This window comes from Stegostoma tigrinum, chromosome 24 (assembly GCF_030684315.1).
Source record: "Stegostoma tigrinum isolate sSteTig4 chromosome 24, sSteTig4.hap1, whole genome shotgun sequence".
Classification (NCBI taxonomy): Eukaryota; Metazoa; Chordata; class Chondrichthyes; order Orectolobiformes; family Stegostomatidae; genus Stegostoma; species Stegostoma tigrinum.
In genome coordinates this window covers 34,187,606-34,199,728 of record NC_081377.1, presented here as the reverse complement: position 1 = coordinate 34,199,728, position 12,123 = coordinate 34,187,606, and the positions used below count along the sequence as shown (strand labels likewise).

The following is a 12,123-nucleotide window of genomic DNA, read 5'->3' as shown; positions in this document are numbered from 1 at the left end:
TAGATGGCGGAAGTGTCGGAGGAAGCTTTGTTTGGCTGACATTGGGTATTGAGGCACTGTCTTATAAGCAGAGTTTGAATAAGTTGGGCCTGTTCTCATTGGAGCTTAGAAGAATGAGAGAAGATCTGCTTGAATCATACAAGATGCTGAGGAGATTTGACAGGAGAGTCTCATACCAGAGGCACAATCTCAGAATAAGGGCTTGTCCCAAAGAATTATGCATGTGTGGATAAACATGTGAGCCCTTGTTTTTCTTTACACTTTGGACACTCCACATTAAAGCTGTGAATTGATGGCAAAGCCTTTTCCCTTATCTGATTGCTTCAAAATCAAACCTTTTAAACAGGCAAATTCATGACTGTGTCCTCAGAATAGGTTTGACATTGACATATTATACAAATATTATTATCTCGGAACACTTCTTAGAATCACAGCCTCTTCATTGGTAATGCTTTTACTGGGGAGGCTGGTTTATCCAAATTGTGCAATTTAGAAACATAGAAACTGTATGTGGATTGTACTAGCTTGCATATGCTAGTATTTATTTGAAGACCATGTGATCTAAGAGCAGCCCATTGAATCTGCTCCCTCATTCAATCAGATCATGGCTCATCTGATAATCTTCAACTCCACTTTCCAGACCTTTCTCTATCACCCAACCCAGTGCAGTAAAGTATTCCACAAATTCACTAATCTCAGAGAGAAAATATTTTCCTCATCTCTCCATTAAATGGGCAAGCCCTTATTCTGAGATTGTGCCTCTGGTATGAGACTCTCCTGTCAAATCTCCTCAGCATCTTGTATGATTCAAGCAGATCTTCTCTCATTCTTCTAAGCTCCAATGAGAACAGGCCCAACTTATTCAAACTCTGCTTATAAGACAGTGCCTCAATACCCAATGTCAGCCAAACGAAGCTCCTCTGCACTGCCTCTATTGCCTACATATCTTTCCACAGAAAATGAGAATAGTGCAAGTGTGATCTGACGAGTGCCTCACATAATTTTAGCAAAAGCTCCACATTTGTATACTGTTCCCTTTGAAATGAAGGCTAATATTCCAACTGTCTTCCCTATTATCTGCTGAACTGGGACACCAGCTTTTCGTCGTTTGTGCACAAGGACTCCCAAATCTCCTACAAACATTTCTCAAGGTGAATAAAAACCAAAAGAACTGCGGATGCTGTAAATCAGGAACAAAAACAAAGTTGTTGGAAAAGCTCGGCAGGTCTGGCAGCATCTGTGGAGCAGAAAACAGAATGAACGTTTCGGGTCCAGTGAGCCTTCCTCAGAACCCTTCTCAAGATGAAGCCCAGCAGGGACTTGTCTGCTCTGTCTGCTTGTATTTTTTTTTCCCTTTCTGTGCATTAGAATGACTGTAATGCTGAATGCTTAACTTTTTCTTTTCTAATTTATATGTAAGATTTTGAACCCAGGCACCTTTGTACCCAATGTGGCACCTGAAAGGGTGACTTTGTACACTTTACACTGTATTCATGTATCCCTGCACTTGACTACATGTGACAATGAAACCTAATTCTAATCTAATTCTAAAATCCCTCGGTGCTGTAGATTTCTGCAGTCTTTCTCTTTTTTAAATCATATTCAACTCTCTATTATACCAATGTGCACGACCTCACATTACATTCCATCTGGAAAGTTTTTGCCCACAGGCTTAACCTTTCTCTATCCCTCCGCAGACTCTGTGACATCCATATCACTTGCCATCTCCGCACCCTGCCCCCCACCCCCCACCCCTTTTTGCATCATTTGTAAATCTTTCTATTGTACATTCACTTTCCTCATCCAAGTCATATTAAATGTTAGAAATACTTGTATCCCCAGCTGTGATTTTACAATCAGAGATTCCCAACAGTGCAGGAAGAGGCCATTTGGCCCATTGAGTCTGCGCAACCCACCAATGAGCATCCCACCCAGACCCAGCCATCGACCCTATCCCCATAGCCCCACATTTCCCATGGCCAATCCATCTAACTTACACATCCCTGGACCCTATGGACAACTTAGTATGGTCAATCCACCTAACCTGCACATCTTTGGACTGTAGGAGGAAACCAGAGCACCCAGAAGAAACTCACACAAACACGGGGAGAATGTGCAAACTCCACACAGACAGTCACCCGAGGCTGGATTCTAATCCAGGTCCCTGGTGCTGTGAGACGGCATTGTTAACCACTGAGCCACCATGCTGCCTGCTGATCCCACTGGCACTCCACTAGTTACAGGTTGCAATCCTGAAGTTACCACTTTATCCCAACCGTTTGTCTTCTATTAGTCAGCCGATCTTCTATCTATGCTGATATATCACCTCTAACAACATGGGTTCTTATCTTAAGTAAGCTAATGTGGTGTACTCTCCACCAGCTTCCAAAAATCCAAATATATTATTCATTACTCTCCCTTTATCTATTCTGCTTGTTACCTTCACAAAGAATCCCAATAAATGTGTGAGATATGATTTCTCCTTTGTGTGCCATGTTGGCTCTGCTTGATCACATTATGCATTTCTTAGTGCTCTGCCATTACATCCTTTATAATAGACTTTAAAACTGTCCCTGATTAACATGTTTGTTTTTGCGTCCTTCACTTTTTGTTGTTTTGTTGTTGATTTGTTGTTTTCAAATTGTCTGGGACTTTTCCAGAATCTAAGAATTTCTATAAGCTTACCGTCGGTGCATCAATATCTTTGCAACTACTTCTTTTAATATTCTACAATGTATTCCATTAAGTTCAGGCAACATATTGGTTTTTAGCTTCAATCGTTTCCCTAGCACATTTTCTCTAGCATAGTTTTTCCACCTATTTCCTCTCATTACTTTGCCCCTTGATAACTTGGCATTTTTTGGGGTGCTATCAATGTCCTCTACTACAAAGGCTGATGTAAAGCATTTATACAACTTGCCTGCCATTTCCTGTTTCAAAGTTTTCGAGAAGATTTGTAGCTCGGGTTGTGGATGAGGTTGTAGACTTGTTCACCAAGCTAGTGTGTTTGATCGCAGTTTCGTCACCCTGCTAGGTAACATCATTCATGCACCTCTGATGAAGCGTCGGTGTTTAGAGCCACTTGTTATTTATATGCTTCAGCATGCTTGTGTGGTTGGCATCATTTCTGGTTCTGTTTGTCAGTGGATTGTATATCAGGTCCAGTTCAATGTGCTTGTTGATGGAATTCCAGTACTAGAACTACAACTGAAACTGAAATACTTAGTAGTCAACTCTACCTGCTCTACCCACTCCTCCCAAGAATTCCTTAACATCATCAAGGACACCAGAATAGAAGAGGATGAGCTAATGACATTGCATGATGTAACAGCACTATTTACATCCACAAACATTGACCTAGCCAAAAAGACCCTATTGCCACACTGCTGGATGAATCAGAAAGGCAACACCCCATAAGAACAACAGCATCAACAAGGTCAGCACACTGAAACTGCTAAAGCTGTGCCTCACAACCCACTTCACCTTCAATGATCTTATTTTCAAACAAATCAATGTAACACCAATGGGATTGCTGATATCAGGACTGATAGCAGAAGCTGTAATGCAAAGGTTAGAATGGACAGCGTTCCTCACGATCCAACCCAAACTCTGGGTCTGCTATGTAGACGACATCTTGGTGATTATCAGGCACACAAGAATAGAAGAAACACACTGACACATAAACAACATCCTCACCAGAATAAAATTCACAAAAGAAGAAGAGAACAATAACCAACTACTCTTCCGAGACGTAATGGTGGAATGTAAAAACAACGGAGAACTCCACACTATCGTATGCAGAAAGACCACCCATATGGACCAGACACTCAATTACACCAGCAACCACAACACAAATAAACAGAGCTGTACCAAGATATTATTCAAATGAGCCACAACACACTGCAGCAACCCCGAACTGCACAAAGCAGAAAGGAGCACTAAAACAGAGTTTTTAAAAGGAACGGATACCCAAGAAGCACAATTCGCTGTTACCTCTGTGACAGTCCACAACAAGAAGACACAACACTGCCAGACACACTAGTCATCCTACCACACAGATACATATGAGAGATGACCACAAGACAACTCAGACCCCTAAGTATTAGAGTAGCCCACAAACCATCAAACACCCTACACAGCCACTGACAAACGTAAAGGATCCTATAGCCACAACCAACAAAATATACAAAACAGCATCCTCACCAGACTAAAATTCACAATAGAAGAAAAGTACAATAACCGACTATGCAAAGTTTGTGAGAAACATTGCACAGGCCAAACTGGAAGAAAACTGACAATAAGGATACATAAATACCAACTAGCTACCAAGAGATACAACCAATTTTCACTGGTCTCAGTACACACGGACAAGGAAGGACACAAATTTTGACTGGGACAACACATCCATAATAGCATAAGCCAAACAGAGACATGCCAGGGAATTCCTCGAGGTGTGACATTCCAACCAGAACTCCATCAAAAACACATTGAACTGGACCCAATATAACAAAGCACTGAAGAACAGAACCAGAAGTGATGCCCACCACCCAAGCAAACCAACACATGTATGTAACATGCGGGACGGAACACCAACACCTGACCAGAGGCACACTGATGATGGTACCTAGCAGGGTGACAAAATACCCTGCAATCAAACACACCAGCTCAGCAAACAAACCTACAACCTTATTTCCTAGATCCACATTACTTCTTCAATCCCATTTTCTCAGGGACCTATGTTAACTTTGGCCTCTCCATTTATTTTTGCACATTTAAAGAATCCCTTGCTGTTTTTTCTTGTTATTACTTTTAAGTTTACCCTCAAAGGCTTTCTTCCTACTCTCAATTATTGTTTGGTCATCTTTTGGTGACTTGTAAAACTTCCCCAACTCTAGCTTACCACTAAACTTTGTTACATTTTTTTCAATTTGACACTTTCTCATCTTTCAATATAAGATCATTTCTTGCTCTCATCCTTACTTCATCCCACACCAACAATGCTACTCGAATCATCCTTTCCTTCCTGCCATCCTTTCAAAATGTGTCTTGGCACTGAATTAAAAGCACGACAAAAACTCCTGTAGCACGGACCGCTGTTCCAACCACCTCCCACTCTCACCTCTTTATGATCTATACTTTTGATGTAATGGTACATAGATAGCTGAACAACAAACGTATAGGATTTATTAATATTTTCAAAGTATAGGACCTAGAAAATGCTTGTATATACTATAATGATGTACAGATCCAACATGAGAACTTCAGGCAGTATTGCAAAGATTTAAGGTGAAGGATGATCCTTTAATCAATTTTTCATCTCTCATCATTAATATTTTGGTGCTGACTTTATTCTGAAATATTTTAAGTTCTACATGGTAAATAGGACAATTGGTTACAATTCAGCCAATTGTAATATGGATAATAAAATAATTCAGTATCCCCTTCAGGGCCTCTGATGAAAAAAGACATCGACTTGGATCATTTGAATCATCATGAGTTAAAACAGCACACTCACCAGTTACAAATTTTGTGATCTTTCAGCAGATTCCCCTCAATTAAAATGCAGGTTTTCCAATAATTAGAAATGGTATCAAGTAGTGTTGATTGGCTGGTATCCTACCCTGCACATTGAGTACGAGGAACCTACATAAAAGTCACCATGACTCTGGCAACTATTCTTTGTTGGGGAGAAAAATAACCATTATCTTGCACACAGTTTGAATCTGAAAATAAAACTAATTATTGCCACTAATAAGCCCTCTATAAGTGGCCACTGGGAAGAATTGCATTCAGGTTTAATAATGTATTGCACCATCAGCTAAAGCTAATGATTCCCCAAGCTACACTCGCAGCAGTCGTCCCTCATCATCACTGCAGGCTGTCTTCTTTGATTCTGGCAGCAATTATAGATTAACCGGAGCAACCTAATGCCGAGTGATTGGTCTGACATGAAGTGGGTTTTAATTTCAGCAAAAATATAATCCTGTTTGTGGCAAGATGTGAATTCATTATAAATAAAATTTAGATTGAGCTGTTCACAATTGCTTTTCGAGAAAGATATTGCAATGATTTTTTTCTTTCATTCTGCACACCATGTCCACAAAAATCACACGCTGCTCAATGTTCCAGAGAAGCTTGCAACCCTGTGGCACTCCCTAAGTGTTTATTCTTCGTTTAGTACCTTCACAGTGAGAGTCATAAGACACACCTGAGCCCCATTCTGTCCTCCACCAACATTTGTAGGTGCAATTTCCACAGGCTTCACAATACAGTCACCATGAGCAGGATGCTGTTTCCTTCCCCCTTCCAGGGAGTCTAGGGACATACAGGTGAATTACAAGTGATTCTGCAGCACTTGAGATCAAATGCATGTAAATATAGTCTTGTACAAGTAAGAGACGCCTTTGATTTGTTTGTTGGATTGAGTCAAACTCTAATGTTTACTTGTTTTCTTCATATGCTATTGTACAGAACCGAACTGACAAACGATAAATAATGTTAAGACATTGTGGAGCTGGAGGAACACAGCAGGCCAGGCATCATCAGAGGAGCAGGGAAGTTGATGCTTCGGGTCAAGACCCTTCAGAAAATGACCCTTCTGAAGAACGGTCCTGACCCGAAACATCAACTTTCCTGTTCCTCTGATGCTGTCTGGCCTGCTGTGTTTCTCCAACTCTGCATTGTGTTATCTCTGTCTCCAGCATCGGCAGTCCTTAACATCTCTCACTGACAAACAACCACTCCTTTCTGTTGCTGAAATCTGAAGAAAACTTTCTTAAACTGTCCAACCATCATCCAATCCCACCTCAATTTTTAACCAGCTACATTTTTGAAAATTGAGAAAGGAGGTTAAAAATCTGAAAGAACTGCACATGCTGGAAATCAGAAACAAAAACAGAACTTGCTAGAAAATCTCAACATGTCTGGTAGCATTGTGAAAAGACCTCAGAGGTAACATTTCGAGTCTAGTGACCCTTCTTCAGAAGAAAAGTTAAAATGTGCACATTTCTATTTCAGGTATGATACGCAGGGATTAAACACTTAACAAAAAACAGGAATATACCAGTTTTTATTAACGTGATCTCCTATTTCTGGATTTTGTGAAGAAACACGCTGGATAAGCAATGAGTAAGTGCATGACATGATTAATCCTTAAACTTGAGTCAAGGAAGACAGGCATCTGCATCAAAAAAGGGAAACAAACAGTCTGCTTCACAGCTGGAAAGAGTCTTCTTTACATTTCACTTTCCCAACCCCAAATAAGGCTTCTCTTAGAAATGTCATCACTCAATGACAACTTTTTTTGATTTTTCTGCAGAAGCTGGGTATAGCTGAAAGACCCTCAATCAACCATATTGTTGTAGCCCTCGAGTCATATCTAGGCGAGACCAGGTAAGAAAAGCAGATTTCCTTCCTTAAGCGATATTAAGGTACCAGATGGAGTTTTAAAATTAGGATTGAAAAATTGGAGTTTACCTCACCTATTGGTCTGCTACCAGCTGAATTCCACCTCACTTTGCGTGATAATAATTAAGGCACCTCCTAAGGAATCTCTAAGAGTCTGGCACCACAGTACAAATCTGATTTAGCAAAGCCTTTGTCGTGAAACAGTTAATTTGTGTATTAAGTACGTACATTGTGTCAAATGTTTTGGTGTTTTTAAAGAAGTTCCTTCTTCCTGAAAAATCCAGGCCATTCTCCTGCACGTTGTTATGTATCCAGTAAAATCATGGAATGTAAGTTATGAGTGATTCATTAGGCTACATATTATTAACTTCAAAAATTACAGTTCTATTGAAAATAATAGTTTATTTATAAGGATTACTATAAGCTAACTGCCACCAATTTCTGGCAAATCGTTCCCTGAAACAAAAGGCATTCATTATTAATCGTCCTGCATCCCAACTGATGGTGTGAATGTAACAGTTCAGCTTAACACCACTCATGGTTGGCAGAACAGTACTATAGATCAAACAGTTACTTCAGCCGGTTGGAATCAGCATTTCTGAGGGAAAAAGAATTGTGCTTGCTGACAATGTGAATGTCTGTATGTTTATAATTTACCAGCATGATCCTCTTTGTGTCAATTCTTGATGTGTTTGTAGGTGACTGGAAAATGGGAGAGTAAACTGTAACGGTTCACATATCATTCTCAGGCATGAAGGAACATAACTATACAACGCTACAGTCTCAGATCTGTGACTTTAAAGTAACAATGTATGACATTTGCAAATAATGCCCGCCATTATTTTGAATCAACAACAATGTACGTTTAAATACAAAAGCAAAGTACAACAGATGCTGGAAATCAAAATAAATGCGAGAAATTTACAACTGATTTGGTAGAATTTGTGTAGAGATGTTGCATCACTAATTCATGAAAGATCTTTGACCTGAAACATTAAATCTCTTTCTCTTTCCACATATGCTGCCAGACCTACTGAGTCTTTCCAGCAATTTCCATATTTATGTAGTGTCTCTAGTATAACTACAACCCCCCCCAACCCCCACCAAAGGTGTTTCACAGTTACACAATGCGGGGGAAAATGCCAAACTAGTGAGAGAGACATTGGGCGACAGCATACGAATGTTACCACAGAAAATGCATCAGCTTTCAAACTCATTACTTTTGTAAATGCAATGTCCATCTGTGGTAATTGCACATGTGCAGCTGAACACGGAAATCCAGAAGTTGCTCAGTAATTCTCTGCTTCCGCATAGTCCACTGTACCCTACCTCTTTGCTGAAAGCATGTTGTGATAACTGAAATAATTGATCACAAATGTTCAACCTTTAGAAATTGTTATATCCCTTGACAAAGGTGCCAAAAATTAAGACCCATTATTCCCAGAGTTGTCACAAAAGCTAGAGATTTTATAAAAATAGGCAAAAAACCCTAATTTATCTGTCTTTTAGACCGTCCTCTTTTCTTTTCTCTTCTCCTGTTTCTTTCTCTATCTTACATTTTCCTTACTTACCTCTTAAGCTCGGATGGCATCAGCAGTAGACCTTGTGAACCTCGAAAAAGCCCAGTAGGGAAGAGTGTAGGCCCAGCATGAAGGATAGTAAGCCCAGCAGGGAAGAATGTAGGCCCAGCATGAAGGACAGCAAGCCCAGCGGGGAAGAACATAGGCCCAGTGTGATGGACTGTAAGCCCAGCAGGGAAGAATATAGGCCCAGTGTGATGGACTGTAAGCCCAGCACCGAACAGTATAGGCCCAGTGTGAAGGATAGTAAGCCCAGTGGGAAAGAGTATAGGCCCTGTGTGATGGACAGTAAGCCCAGCAGGGAAGAGTATGAGCCCAGTGCGAGGGATAGTAAGCCCAGCAGGGAAGAATATAGGCCCAGTGTGACAGACAGTAAGCCCAGCACTGAAGAGTATAGGCCCAGTGTGAAGGACTGTAAGCCCAGCGGGGTAGAATATAGGCCCAGTGTGACGGACAGTAAGCCCAGCACTGAAGAGTATAGGCCCAGTGTGAAGGATAGTAAGCCCAGCGGGGTAGAATATAGGCCCAGTGTGAAGGATAGTAAGCCCAGCACTGAAGAGTATAGGCCCCCCACAGGCTGTTCAGCTACCTGAGAGCTAATAGCATGGTTGTCGGCAGACAGAATTGCCCAGGAGGGACACTGCAGACTGACAGTTATGCCAAATTGCAAACTCTGATCTGGAAATAAAACTGTTACACCAATGCAGTAAAACTACCGGTTAACCAATCATTAGAAATTACAGGGAAATCTGAATAACTATTACCATGTTTGTTCACACTGTTAATCTAGACTATACCTTCCAATAGTGGTATAAAGGTGGAGGCTAAAATTGCTGAAAAAGTCCTCAAAGTACATATCTTTAAAAATGCAGTTCCAGTCTACATGGAAGAAACTTTCAAGTGAACAGATGGTATTCCTTTATATATGTATATTTTGAAAATGAGCAATGAAAGGTGTGCAGCCCATTAGTTGAGGCTATATTGTGAATGTGCATGAATATTGTACAATGTACATGAAGAAAAAAAGTGTTGCATCTGCAAATCACGTCATCAGCAGAATGAGTGCTTCATATTAGAATCCCTACAGTGTGGAAACAGGCTCTTTGGCCCAACAACGGTCCATGCTGACCGTCAGAGCACCCATCCAAAGCCATCCCCCTCCTAATGTACAAACCCCTGAACATTATGGACAATTTAGCATGACCAATCCACCTAGCCTGCACATCTTTGGACTGTGGGAGGAAACCAGCGCACCCAGAGGATGCTAACACAGGTAGAACGTGCAAACTCCACACAGACAGTTGCCTGAGGATGGAATTGAACCAAGGTCCCTAGAGCTGCAAGGCAGCAGTACTAACCGCTGTGCCACCATTTACTAGTGGTAACCGTAAGGGAAACAAATGCATACTATGTGTGGGGGCACACTGACTCAGTGTTTAGCACTGCTGCCTTACAGCAACATGGACCCAAGTTCAATTCCAGTCTCGGGCAACTGCCTGTATGGAGTTTGCACATTCTTGAACAACTGCAGTCCATGTGATTTAGGTACATAGGAAGGGAGTTCCGGGATTTTGATCCAGCAACAATGAAGTAGTGGCACGTATACTTCCAAGTTATGATGGTGTGCAGCCCAGGGGAGAATTTGCAATGGTGGTGTCCCCCAGCTGCTAAAAATCATGTTTATTTTAAAATTGCAATGAGCATATAAACTAATTCTCAGGTTGTTCTAAATTTTGGTAATCCTTAATTGGAACCATCTAAGCCAAAACCCTCACTCAGGATTATTTCTGCAGCCTGACAATCTTATATGTTTGGAATGAGAAGATTCAGCCCTTCTTCTGTTAACCAAATCAAAATGCTCCAAAAAAATTTGGCTCCATTTTAGCCTTAAGCATCCAAAAACAGTTTAACAAGGGGGTGGGGAGAAAGAACATTCAAACCAGGCATGTCTCAATGAAACAAAGGCTGATATCTTTAATAGGGTTTAGTTTACAATGAGACTGAAAGTATATGAGTTTGTGTCCTCATTAGTTCATAACATTTCAAACTGATAGCAGTAATTTCAGCAGAAGTGGTAACCCAGCAGCACACCCGATGGGGAAATTAAGAATTACAACAATAATTTACAGATTTCTGTGAAATTCTGCACACAACGACTCCAGAAATTGCCCTCAGTTTCAGTGTAGTCATATCTGTTGAGTACAAACTTGTGAATATTTTTCAATATGCCTGACAGCAAAGAGTTAGCTCCTGATCAGCAAAACTGTAGAAAGTGACAGCAGACAATTGCGGTACTCCGACAAGCATCATCATGGGCCAACATAAATCAAAATATACATTAACGTGTTCTCCAGTCCTCTTAGGGCACAGCAGCTGAAGAGAAGAAAGAGAATGCCTCTGAATACAGAAACTATCAATGACGCCTGTGTACACAAGCAGGTTTCTCTGCGAACACAGGCAGTTACACTGTGTGGGGGCTATATTTCTAGGCTATAAATGTGCAAGGACACCGCCACGTTGCATTGGAAGACCAGGCGGAGAGACAGAGCCCTTTCGCCCTCGACCGAACACACGCTGTGGTGGAGCTGCAGTCTCGGTGCACTGATATTTTCAAAGCAGTGGGGTGGGGGCTCCTGCCGGAGTTGCTGATGAGCCTGCAGTACGTAAAAATGAAAAGGACTGCGGATACTGGAAATCTGGAACAAAAACATAAACTGCCGGAGTAACTCCACACGCCTGAAAGCTTCTATGGGGAAGAGGTGCTGATGAAGTGTCAGTGGGCCCGAAGCGCCAACTCTGCTTTCTCTCTCCTCAGAAACAGCCAGACCCGCTGAGTTCCTCCAGCAATTTGTTTCTGTTTCAGCCAACTCGTGTCCTGTACCTACATATCACACTTTATAGATACCATTTACAAACTAATTCTCACATTAAACCATTGGATAAGTCATACCGAAAATCAAAATAATGAAGCAAATGAATAAACCCCACACCTCAGAAGCCATGCCATCTTGGAGCTTCGACAGGTAGCCAATTGCGAGGAGCCTTACTCAGCCTGGACTGAGTGACATCGCCCTGAGCAAATCGGTTAGCGGATCTCCATGGGTCGCGCCCCCTCAGTGGTAATGGACACCGGGGG

General features: G+C 41.4%; 1 long non-coding RNA gene across 1 annotated transcript; it reads right to left on the bottom strand.

The window, feature by feature from the left end:
• Positions 1-10,937: 10,937 nt before the first annotated feature.
• LOC125464839 (uncharacterized) lies at positions 10,938-12,080 on the bottom strand. Its single transcript, XR_007250105.2, has 2 exons — positions 11,978-12,080; positions 10,938-11,360 (listed from the first exon to the last, which is right to left on the bottom strand). It is a non-coding gene; the product is annotated as an uncharacterized LOC125464839 (long non-coding RNA).
• Positions 12,081-12,123: the final 43 nt, after the last annotated feature.